Source organism: Falco biarmicus, chromosome 12 (genome assembly GCF_023638135.1).
Source record: "Falco biarmicus isolate bFalBia1 chromosome 12, bFalBia1.pri, whole genome shotgun sequence".
NCBI lineage: Eukaryota > Metazoa > Chordata > Aves > Falconiformes > Falconidae > Falco > Falco biarmicus.
In genome coordinates this window covers 18,656,983-18,670,335 of record NC_079299.1, presented here as the reverse complement: position 1 = coordinate 18,670,335, position 13,353 = coordinate 18,656,983, and the positions used below count along the sequence as shown (strand labels likewise).

General features: G+C 41.8%; 1 long non-coding RNA gene across 7 annotated transcripts in view; it reads right to left on the bottom strand.

Moving 5' to 3' along the window:
- The window catches only part of LOC130157753 (uncharacterized), a 57,376-nt gene extending 55,097 nt beyond the window's left edge, over positions 1-2,279 (bottom strand). For all 7 annotated transcript variants that reach the window (XR_008825012.1, XR_008825018.1, XR_008825017.1 and 4 more), the window contains exon 1: positions 1,963-2,279. This is a non-coding gene — a long non-coding RNA (uncharacterized LOC130157753). The remainder of the gene's footprint in view (positions 1-1,962) is intronic.
- Positions 2,280-13,353: the final 11,074 nt, after the last annotated feature.

Below are 13,353 nucleotides of genomic sequence, written 5' to 3'. Positions count from 1 at the left end.
GAGGAATGCTATCCAGTTAGTGGCTTAGGGTGCACTGAGGCTGGAGCACTCAGCAAGGCAAGGACCTGCAGGTGCCACATGTGACACTCAGCTGAGAGGCAAAATCAAATCAATGGTGAGAAGCAATGGGTTAATTTACTGTTTTCCTTTTTCAGAATTAGATTAAGCACAACACGCTTGGAAAATACCCAGTGGTGGGTTTCCCTAGCAGGCCCTGACAAGGAGTGACTGCCCTAGTGGGTCTCCTGAAATCTCTAGTTTCAGTATCCTATAGCTGGCTGTCAACTCTGCCAGATGCTGTAATAGACAAAGTCAACAGGCTGCACATAAACTAAACTTTATTCTGGAGAAAGGATGCGGTTTCCATCTGACCTAGTCTGGTACACAGAGTGGATGACCTTAAGTTTTCAAAAATAATGAGCAAGACTCACTCCAACTTAATCACAAGATATCACGGTGCCAAAATGATAAATTTGGCATCTGAAATATCTTCTGATTTTCAAATTTAGTCAAGAGGTTTTTTGCTTCAGTCAAGGAGGGCTAAAAACTTATTTTTTTAATGGAAGCTGACAATCTGTCAGAAGAATAAGTATAGGACCTTTATGAAACACACCAAATATAGCAGCATCGTGATAAAAATCACTGACACTGGATCCATTTTTTGCCCTGAAACATGCAGAGTGACAGTCCTTAGAAATTTTATGCCAGCAAGAGTAGCTGCAGATCCTATCGTTATTTACCTAAATGAAACATATAATCCTTTTACTGAAACATTTACAGCTAGAAATAAGCCCTAATAACTTAGTGGATTCAGCCCAAGTACTTATTCTGTCCCTATCTGAACAGCTCATAAAATTAAATATGCTAAGAATTTCAAGGTCACTGCCTGTTAGCAGTAATTAAGGTAGTCTCTCTTTTTCATGAAGAACTGATTTCTTTCTTTTTTTTTTTTTTTTAACACATTGTTCTGCTCTTGGTTATGCATGTGGTCGGTCAATGCTAAAAGATTATGGGATGATTGTGTTCAAAGACACCAGATTTGAATATGAAATCAGGATAATTTGTGATTTAGGTCATTAATTGTTCAGAGTAAGGTCATCTATTCCACAAAATTTAAGTGTGCTTATGTCTGTCTTAGAGGGAAAAAAAATATCTCTTGATCCAGTTGAACAGAAATGTTAACAGTGGCCAAAGGCTAGGGAAGGCAAGACAGGTTTTTTTAAGTGTCCTATTTCTATAGCAATGAGGATGTGAAAAATGAGATCAGGAGACAAATACACATGAAGAATGAGATGTCTAAAGTGTTAGACACATTGTGGATCACTTCCTGAATTTGGAGATTTGAAAAGCAAAATCAATAATCTAGATCATTTTGTAAATTTTATTATCTTCACAGTTAGAGGGGCAAAGGCGCAAAGGGGCAAAGGCGCAGGCAAAGGCAAAGATTCAAATTCCTGGAAACTCAGCAAATCCACCTTTCTTTATGCTAGGGAGCCAGCCCCCACCGCTCCACTGTGAGGTAATATTCAAGTTATTGTATTAGACAAACCTACTTTGCTTTGCTTGATTCAGAGATCAAAGCAAGGAGTACAATTCTTTGGTGTTTAATACATAAATCCCTCCCACTTAGAGGCATCCAGTTAGAAGAATATATTGCCCATATATATGTCTAAGTACACATAAATTTAAGAGATTACACTTCCCTCACATGGCAGATGGAATGAAGAGCAGAATATCACATTAAAAGGTATATCTAAGAAAAGGAGAAACAACTTTGAATTAAATATTTGGATTAAATATTCAAATTACAGTGCACCAGGTGGAGATGAATTTAGAGATCCAGCACTGATGCAGTGGATTTATTGCTATTGAGTTTAATTTTTCTCTTCTGCCCCACAGTGTGGAAGTGAAGAAACTAATGGGAAAAATCACATAAACAAAGCCTGACACAGACAGACTTACCTGTACCTCTGTAAAATTCTCTTTAAAGCTGAAAAGAATGTAACATGGGTAGGTGCTTCATGGCTGCATAGCAGGAAAGCTATTAGGGAGCAGCCGTCCTAAAAGGCACTCCTGATTCTCAAGTCACTCCATTCCCATTGAACTCCCCAATCCCTTTTTTCAGCATCTTGGACAGGCAGTGGAGGGAGCTGCAGTGAGGAGCCTGCCAGGAGCCCTGCCAACTGCAGGTGTGTGATGACATGTGGTAACAGGGGTGTGTGAGATGTGAAGGTGAAGACACCTGTGCAAAGTACCACTGCTGCACCCATGAGTCAACAAGCTCGCTTCTCCTGCCCCACCTCTTGTTTTCCTGTCTCAGACTGATCTGACTCACACTGGTCATGCAGCAAAAGTAGGATTCTGATCCCTGAAGGTTTTTATATACTCTGTCACCATGGAACCGAAGAAGGAAAAGATACCTAAAGGGCTGTTGGAGTAGCGTCTGAAGTTCTTGTCTCTTTGCATGCATCTAGTGGGAATGAAGTGTATGTGTAATAAAGAAGTAGTGATGAATACAGTCCCTGATATTAAGGAAGGATCAGTGCAATCAAACAGACAGCTGTTAGTGCAGTGTGTCTGCATTCAGCCTCTCACCTCTCACACTGTCCCCTTCTGTGACCATGGCCATTTTACTTTTCTTTGGTGCAGAAAAATGAAAATTCCATGGAAATACTTTAAAAGACTGGCACTGGAGACTGACAGAATTATTATATATGTGTGTGTGTGTGTGTGTGTGTGTGTAGATACATCCATATGAATGCACACATTAGTTTTATTTATCAGAGTTGGTTTTATTCCAGACATTCCAAGTATATGCATAGTCAAAGAAAGCAAACAAAAACCTGTACATATGTAAAAAACCTGTAAAACCTACATAAAGCATATCCTAAAATGAAAGTAGTGGTTTGAAATCTCCCTTGGAACTAAGAGAATATTTGCACTGTCAGTTTTTGAATCAATACAGACCTCTGTGGTCTGTGAGGTTTCAGTCTTAGAGAATATATAGTCTTATAAACATACCTACCAGAGGTAAGAAACATAATAAATTGAAACAGAAAATTGGTATGTGTATGAAAGAAAAGGGAAGAGAGATCAACGAAGAGGTGATGGCATATTTCATTTCTGCCAGTTCTTACTGTAAGCTTAAGGAAATACCCAAATCATAGAATTATATAATTATAGAATGATTTAATTTGGAAAAGACCTTTGAGATTACCAAGTCATCCAACCATTAATCCAGGACTGCCTAGTCCACCACTAAACCATGTCCCTGAGCACCACATCTATGTGTTTTTTAAACACCTCCAGGGATGGTGATTCCACCACCTCCCAGGGCAGCCTGTTCCAATGCTTCACCACCCTTCCAGTGAAGAATTTTCTTCCTACTATCCCATCTAAACCTCTCCTGGTGCAACTTGAGGCTGTTTCCTCTTGTCCTCTTGCTTGTTACCTGGGAGAAAGGACCGACCTCCCTGCCCACAGCCCCTGCCAGGAGCTGCAGAGAGCGATAAGGTCCCCCCTGAGCCGCCCCCTCTCCAGGCCACCCCCCCCAGGTCCCTCAGCCGCCCCCCGTGAGCCTGGTGCTCCAGCCCCGTCCCCAGCCCCTGCCCGGCTCTGGACACGCTCCAGCCCCTCAGCGTCCCCCCTGCAGTGAGGGGCCCAAACCCAGCCCAGGGTGCGAGGTGCGGCCTCACCAGGGCCGAGCACGGGGACGGTCACTGCCCTGGCCCTGCTGGCCACACAGTCTGTGACACCAGCCCGGAGCTGGTGGCCTTACACTGCTGGCAATCACCTGGAGTCTTCCTGTTGCTACCAGTGATCAGAAGACTGTAAATCCTGTCTTCAGACAACATCGGAACCCTAGAACAGCCAGGCAGGAGTGGAGACAGTGCCATTTAACTTTTGCTTTGGTGCCTGAGATTTATATACTCTGTAGGCCATTGTTTGTTTGATGTGCTGAATGCATATAATATATGAAGACTACTGAAGAAATATATTTTCATAGAAGTTAAAGATCTTATACCACACAGTGGTCTGCAAAAAAACAAGCCTCCTTTTTGCCTGCCTCCTATTCCTGCGACATCAAGATATTTCCACCTGCTCTCCAGGTTTTCTGCCAAGTACCGCATTGCTAGGCATTGGCACACTGCTATCGTGGTGGCAGAGACCCCCAAGAATCCAGGAGAACTGTAAAAAAAATGCAGATTATCTCCCAGAAACCTGGATGACCTCGTTCTGGGACTGGGAAGGGTCCTAACAAAATTTGTGGAGTTTGAATTCACTTAAAAGTCTCCCATTTGAGTTATGTTTGTCTAAGTGTTGTAGATTGTCTGTAGTGATTTTTGAAACACTGGGACTAGATGTCTCATGCAGCTTAAGAAGTCAAAATGCTGTGAATAGGAGACCAGGTCAATATACATGTAGTAGTTTGGTTTTGTCTGCTTACTGGAGCAAATTAGTTTTCCTAGGTCAGCAAATTTGTTCATAGATTCCCTAGTCCAGATTCTTCATTTGGGATAAATTGGCAGAAGTGTCTTTGAGATTATGCCTGTATATACAAACTAAGAAGTGGCCCTGATGCCTCTAGCATTTCTTCGCTATGTTTTAAGAGAACCCTGCCTTTGAGGGAGATGATAATACAGCCAGAAAAAAGTATGAGTAAAGTAAAACTTGAAAACAGACCAATCTGGATGTTTTTATAAAGTCTTGCAGACTTCTCTCCACAATCCATTAAGTCCTAATTGCCACACTAATGTTATTTTATATTGTAAGTGCAGCTCCTGAGTCCTGATATTATGGCACCCAGTGGAATTAAAGCAGGCACTTAGCTTTACCACCTTCTCTGCTGTAACCTTTTGAATCTGTGATTATTATTCTGTCAACGCATGCTTGTTCATTATTACTTAAAGGTGTCATCTCTTCCACCAGGATGACATGCTGCTGTGTAAATTAGGGCCATAACTAACCTGGTTCACTGCTGAAGCAAGCGCCTTTCTTCTGACAAGCCGTGAATTAAGCGCTTCTTTCCTCCCAACGGAAGGAGCCTCTCTCCTTCATTCCTAATAAGGGCAATGCTGAGGTGGATTTAAAAGGTTCTTTTCTATTAAAGGGGTTTGATCTCTGATAATCTTCCATGATCTGGAGACTAGGAGCAAACTGAGCATTAGGCCTGGATTGCAAATCCACTCTTAGCCTTTTTTTTTTAATTATTATTCATTTATTTCAAAACTTATTTAAATACAGTACCTTCCTTTTCCCTTCCATAAGGGACGTTAAGGAAATACCTTTCCAATTAGGATTCAAATTTGATTAATTGTTACTAGCTAATCCCAGTTCTGGTAATTGCATTCCTCTCTGAGGAATTTCACAACCTTTTTAGAAATGGTACAGTGCTGGGTTGCAAACTGCATGCTATAACTCTGTGTTAGCTGCACAGCTGATTTTCTTGCTCTGGCTGCATATGGAGTAGATGGGAGCACATGTATACAGAGTAGTCCAGGAAACATCATCATTTCCATTTAAACTCACCATTAAAGCTCTTAGACTTACATTTTGCAAATAAATCATCTAATGAATTTGATTTGTTTTGTTCTTGTTGTGTTTTCATTCATGAATTGCTTGTGACCTACCCTAATGTTAGCAAATCTTAGTCTCATTTGCACATAATTTTGGAGAAAGACATTTTATTTTAGGATTTGTGATTATATTGCTAATTTCAGCTCTTTCATTCCCTATATAGCTATTTGTGGTAGATCAAATGTTATTACATCTAGTCCCTTGCTGGGTGAAAATAACTTTTTCTATGGTCAAGTAATGAAGAAGACATGATGAACAGCAAATAATGAACGGAGAATACTTGTACTCATACGGGAATACTATATGCTAATACAGGCAGTGGTAGAAGGACCATTCCCCGTGCAGTCATATGAATGAAAAATAATTGACATCAATATTTATGAGTTGAAGATAACATGCGATAAAGAAACCACACTGGTACCAAGCACATTTTGAGTCTGGCTGGGTTTTCACCAACAGAGGTGGTAGAGAGTGCCTCATTCCCTCATCAGCTGCTTTGTACCAGGTAAAAAGCAGCAAACAAAACAGCCAAGGGAGACTCTTAGCAGTTCGGGAGAAGACTGTTCCCCAGCTGTTTTGGGAAGGGCTGCTAAACAAATCCTGCTGAGGATGACAAAAAAGCAGACAAAAATTTCAATCTGTAGAACTGCTATAATTTATACAGATCTCTAGCACTGGCTAGGTTATGCTGGGGGTTACGTGGCAGGTTAAGACCAGAAGAGTGCAGATGCACCTCTGTTCAGCACATTTGGGCTTGAAGTTTTGTGCAGAAAGCATATGTGAATATTTCTGTGAAGAGTTATTTCATATTTAGCTCTAATTGTCCTGCTCCAGTTTGTGCTTGGGATATAAATCCAAAATAAATCCGTTCTTGAAAGACTGGAGATTTACCCTGGTGGACTTTGGAGGATATGTGGTCTGATGTACAGGATTTCATTCTGAGCATTCATATGGCCCATCTATACCCACCACAAGTAGTACAGATAATAGGAACATGCCACACTATACCCTTTATATGTGTGGGGATGAAGTTATATAGAGATATAAAATAAATAGATACATCAATTAGCTCATTAAACAGATAAAGCAGATTCTCAAAAATATCCAGGAGACAATGCGGCATCTGAAGGGTATGAGATCCTCTCCTCACTAAAATGCAACCCAGGTCACTTGTCCTAGAGATTAATTCTGAAGCTCTTTACCAGGTATCATCCATATTAAAGCCAGATACAATTTAAACATAGTGGCATTAACAGTAAAACTAACATACCCGACATAGCAATATCTTGTAACTGTTTGAAAACAGGGTCACCAGTTTGATATTCCAAAGGCCTATATGCTTTTTTTCCTGCTAGAACAATGACAAACCAATGGGTCTGTTCAGTTGCTGTATTTATGGCCAATTAGTTTGTTCTGTAGTTGTTCTGATGGAATCATCCTGAAATGGCCATCTCCAAACTACTAATCAGGAGTAAAAAGGTAACAAGGTCCCCAATATTGTACTGTGTTCATGCCACCTACTGGGAGAACACTGAAGGATGACAGATTTCCTTTTAGGAAATTCAGGTTCTCAGTTTGTGAGTGATGAAGAGGCTCAGTTCATCTGATCATCTTGTTACACTGAATATTTCAAACAACTGTAATTGTAATCATCAGTCGCTGTAGTAAACAGCAAAGTTGCAGCAGGGTAACTGAGAAAGGAGTACGGCCAGAAAGTGCATCAGCCGTATCCAGCCTGCCCATTCCTCTGTGCTGTGCAATTACCTCATAGCACAGATGGGCTGGGGTGTATGGTAGGTAAAAAATAACCTCTTGCCTGAAATCAAATGATAAATCAGTGAAGAAAGGGAATGGAAGAGGAATGAAACTTGGCACTGGAAGGCCAGGCTAGAGGTGTGCAGTCCTCCCCTCTCAAATAAACCCAAGCTGTCATAGGTTGATCTAGATGGCAGAAAAGGGGTTCTCCTTCCGGGCTGAGGTCCTGGAGGGATCTGTAACCTGCATTCCACAAGGAGGGAAAGGTTCCTTAACCTCATTCCAGATCATGCTTGCTGGTCTTTGTGGAGGAAGTTCAACTCCAGTGGCTCTGACCCTCAGCCTCTGGGTGGCCAAGGCTGGCAGCACCACAGTGATTTGGACACCCAGGGGCATGCAGATAACTGTAGCCAGAAATTGCAGCCAAAACTGTATTGGTTTCATCTGTATTCATGACTTCTAACCAATGCTAACCATTAGCCAACACTCAGCATATTATGGGCAGTTACATTTCAATCATTTGAATCTGTAGTCATTTTGGTAGTGTTTGTGTAGCAGCCCGACCACATAGCAAGCTGAGGCTCTCTGGCAGCTGTTAAAAACATTTGTACTAATGGCCCCAGGACTGTCTGCATTTTCATGCACATACTGAGCTTTGCATTGGCCTCACAACCTGATTTTAAAGGTCCACAATTCCACTGGGGTTTCTTCAACAGAAAGCCATCATCTTACGGCTTGTACTAAGCATGAAGACAGTATCTCCTACTGACTTTAAATCTAGGAACATCAGTTTCTTAGGATCAAGTTGGTGCTATACTGAGTATTACCTGCCTCATCTCCAAATGTTACTCCACAACCTGGTACTTTACAACGGTCTCTTGGAAGATGGGATCTTTTTTCTATACAAATTTTGCATTATATGCATATCCAGAAGGGTATTTGAATGGAAGAGGGAATATCTGATCTTTTGTTTCTCAAAACCATGTGAGAAAGGTACTTTTTCAGGTGATGCTGGGGTTTTTTTACATTATGACACAGCTTCATATTTGCTAACATTGTTATTAGTTTTAATGTTGTTGCTGTTGCTGTGCACTTTGATCTGTGTTTAGTGACAGTGAGACACACAGGAGGTACACTCTGCCCTTCCTGCAAATGAGGGATGTTCTCATCATCTCTGTAAATACTCACCTGTCCATTTCCAATCTTCTCAGGCAAACCAGTCTCAGATGACAAGGACTGTCTTTTAAGTCAGGCATGACAGGCTCAGAGGCAGAAACTCCAAAACAGGAGTCATCATTCAGAGCTCGTTCCTGTCCCAGGTTTAGCTCTAAGTTGTGCATTAATTTTCAGGGTGGGAATTTCAGAAGAAATTATTTACTTCCATATGGAGACTAGAATAAGGACTGCCAGCCCACGAGGCTTTGGGACAGACCCCTCTGAAGTTTTCCTGAAGGTACTTTCTCTGAAGTGTTGAACACTACCACAGGATACTAAAATAAGAAAGATTTATTGGACTAGCCAGGTCTGACATGTACCTACATCACCATGCCTCCTCTCCATGTTGTCACTGGTGCAGCAAAACCCTCCTGCGGATCCTGCTTCACCTGCCCCAGCCTCTGTGTGTGACACCAGTTCCACCAGTGACCAGCACACAACTCTACTGCAGCAACACTTGGATCGCGTCAGTCCAACGAGTGACATTTTTCTGTCTACGGTACATCAATTTGTGAGCCTTATTATTTGAAGTTTCACATCTCTGAATCCTGTTCAAAGGAAGGAAAGTTCACACATCCACTCCCTGGATTTCTGTGTAAGACTTATTATTGCAGGGTAAAAAGTAGACATTTCACCATATGCAGCCCTGCCTATGCCTTCTCAGATCCCACATTTCGTACTGGTGTACCAATAACACTGGCAAAGAGAACTTACTTCCCTAAAACAACAGAATTTCTATTTTCCTGGAGAGACACCTGTCCTTTGATTTCACTCATAAATGGTACAGGTGGTAATTAACTGTTCAGTGTTAATATATTGCTACATTGTTCATTGCAGGGAAGAAAATAGGAGTATTAATACTTTTAAAATAAATTAGTCCCACAGAAGGAACTTGGAAAATGTCACAAAAGGCATCCATTCAATTTCTCATTGCATGAAAAACATTATGGGCAAACATAGCTGAGCAACTTTAAACATAAATTGATGTCCACCTCTGTAACTGTACAGGTAACTAATAGAGCATTCTCCTCTCCTATTTCCAAACTAAGATTTATGGATTTTAAAGTCATGATTTACTTTATTCTAGTACAGCCCATTGATTTTTAGTGTTTTTGTTTCCCACCCATTTCTCTAGCCTACGGTCCAGGCTCCTCATATGATTGACTGTAACATGTGATGCTGCCCTCTCCCCAAAGGAACCTCCAACTAAGAAACTGAATCACAGCATTGTCAGCGCATTTAAGAGCACAAACAGGGGCAGCGAATGCAGAACAGTAGCTCCCTGCAGCTGCTTGCCTCCCTGCCAGACATGAGTCCTCAATGACAGGACACTTACCTGCAGCATGTGATGAAGAATCAGGTGAATAAATATCCTGACTTAGGAGTTGAGCCTTTGCTGTGGTCATATGAAATAAATTAATCCTTTCACCTCCAGTTATGTTCGTATGAAGCAATGAGCTCTCCCAGCTGGGATGAGATGCAGATTATCAACTGATCTGCTTCCCAGAAGGAAGAGGTGTGTTCTCTCTTTCTCCCATTAGTATTTAATAAAAAATATAAATGTTCCTTTATTACCAAGCTAGGAGATCTGTGCATTGCAAACCATATAATCAAAGAGCACAGCATGTACATGTGTGCATGTGTCTGCATGCACATGTATGCACAAATACAAATGCCCACATTTGCTGTTATATCTATATCTGGATATATATTTATATCTCTGACATTTGCCATCTGTTGGGAGTGTAATACCGGGAATAAGCATCTGGCACTCTTTTGTATAGTAAGGCCTTTTGACAGCTAATGCTCGGGAATGCTGTACCTTTGGGGATTAAGGAGTAATTAATTAGAACAAGGAAAACATACTGTAGAACATAAAATTCCTATATTGAAAGCAAGCGTTTCAAGGTACTCTTTGATGTAGTTTTCATCTGGCCTACAGCCTAAAATCAAACAATGTAATGTTTTTTGGAGGGATCCCCTTGTTATGTTTAGGGGAATTTAAAGGTGAAACATGTAAAGTGTTAATAACATCATTTGTTAATTCCACATCCAGAATAGTCCAGGTATTGAATTACAAACACTGAATACAGTGGGGAAAGAGTCATTGAGGAAAGGTTTCAGAGAAATAGGCTGCAAAGGGTGGAAGGGGGTGTTGTGGGTTATCCATGGGTTCATGGGTACAAAGCATTGCAAACAGATGTGACATTCAAGGTATTCAAAGACTAAAATGTTTTCTTGGTTTTCAGGTGGAATAATTCATTGGCCTCCATGTTAGAAAGTACTTAAATCATTGCTGCATTTATTGCAGTCACTCAGAGACCTCCAACGGGTCTTTTTGGTCACCTGTCTACGCAACTCTTTGCTGAGTGAAGAGTGAGAATAAAACAAGCAGAGATTTTTGGAATATTATTTTCTTCTGTTTCCAGAGCAGATCAATCCCACAGTGTGGGATATAAATAGGTTTAACAAAGAAAAAGCTGCCACCTATTCAGCCTTGCGTTAAGCAGGGCAGAGGTACATTCATTGCTTTGGTGTTATGCATTGCTTTTTGAGTGAGTTAATCCAAACTGTAACCCAGTCCTGGGTGTAGTTTGGAAACACATAAAAGGTTATCTTCCTCTAAGGATATGGGGAAAGCAAATTTGTTGCAGTTCTCTACAGCTGGGAAATGCAGAAAAGACATTTGAAAACAGAAATAAATTCCAATTCATGAAATCTCTAAAAAGGGGTATAAATCGTAAGCAAATAGTATCGTCTGCTTTGCTATGCATACGTAGACGTACACAGGCACACACACTTTTATTTCCATTTCATACAACTATTTGGTTCCTAGCAAACATCAAGTGAAATCTACATCATCACTAATTTCAGAAATCTCCATTTCATCATCTTGTCTAATAAGCTCCAGAATGATATTTTAGGGATTTGGGCTGGGTTTTTTTAGCAGGACTGCGTGCAGAATTTCACAGTGGACTCATATCCTGTTCTTTCAAGTAAATGGCATGTATTTTTAGGAAATAAGTTTATTCCACTGTTATAAAACATGTCAAAAAATAACTTACAGTGGTTATGTACCCATATGCAGTTGTTTTTAATTATGCCCACAGGCTTCACTTAAATTCTCTAGCACCTTTAATTTTCTAGGCTTCTCTTTCAGAAGGCTTTTGTTTATCTCTGTTGTCCTCCTTAGTATCTGCTCTACCCAACGCTTGCACCTAAAGCACAGTTGGTGCAACCGTGTGTCACACTACTACACGTTCATTTGTGTACCACCACTGTTACTTCAGGCCTGTATAAATTTCTCGGTGTAGGGTTGTGAGACCAAGGGAACAGGCCATTGGAGCTAGCTCAGCCCTTCGGTGATGTATGAAAATATTTATTACATCCAGATAAGTGTCTATCTATATATAATTTCACCAGCCACTGACATGCAGTCGCACTCAGAAGTGGAGCAAGGAAAAATCCCTCCCACACAGCAGTACTACAGAACAATAATCAAATCCAGAGATACTGGTGAGGTGCACACATGAAAATGGAGACAAAACGAAGCAAGGCAGATACTGGTCACACAGGGGAGATGGGGGGGACAGGACCCTGGGGTCACACTTGTGCATTAGCAATTAGGGGATGGATTCAGGATGTAACCCAAAACACAGAGCTGTGTTCAGCAGCTCTTGAAGTAGTACATCAGTAGGAAAAGGGTATCTAGGGAAAATATGTGTGAGCTAATGATTGAGGTGGGTGTCCTGATAACAAAGGACACAGAGCAGGTGGAGTTACTGAATATCATCTTTGCTTTAGCTTGCACTGCCAAGGGAAGCTTTCAGGAATCCCAGACCTTGGCGGAAAGAAAGGAAGTCTGGAGAAAGGAATATTTTCCCTGGGTTGAGGAGGATCGGGTTAAAGATCACTTAAGCCTGGCACCCACAGATCCATGGGCCCCAACAGGGTGCACCCCCAAATCCTGAGGGAGATGGCAGCCAGCCATTCTCCATCATCCTTGAAAAATCCCAGAGAACAGGAGAAAAGCCAATGACACTGTAGCTTTCAAAAAGGGCAAGAAAGAGGACCCAGACAACTACAGGCCAGTCAGACTCACCTCCCTACATCGGTGCTGCAACACAAGTAAAGCTACAACAAGGCTTTACTGTCAGTCAGAGTCTACTGGCTGTGCTGTTTCACCTTCCTCCAGAGGCTGAAGTACACTGCTGCTCCTACATCCAGCCATACCTCTCTCAAACTCCTCAGGGCTATTTAACCACTTAGCGGGAACAAGCTCCAGCTGCACATCGTCCATGTCAATCAACCCACTGCCCCTGAGGCAAGGCCACAGCCGCATATATCAATGCTAATCAACCCACTGCCTGCATTCCTCTACACATGGGGAGGGCTGTGAAGATGATGAGGGGACAGGAGCATCCCCCTTACAAGGAAAGGCTGGGAGAGATGGGCCTGTTTAGCCTCAAGGAGACAAGACTGAGAGGGGATCTTATCAATACATACAAGTATCTTAAGGGTGAATGTCAAGAAGATGGGGCCAGTCTCTTTACAATGGTGCCCAGTGATGGGACAAGGGGCAATGGGCACAAACTGCAGCACGTGAAGCTTCATCTCAATATGAGGCAGAACCTTTTTACCTTGAGGGTGACAGAGCACTGGCACAGGCTGCCCAGAGAGGCTGTGGAGCCTCCTTCTCTGAAGACATTCAAAACCCACCTGGATGTGAGTCTGTTCAACCTGCTGTAGGCAAACCTGCTTTAGCAGAGGTGTTGGACTAGATGATCTCCAGAGGTCCCTTCCAGC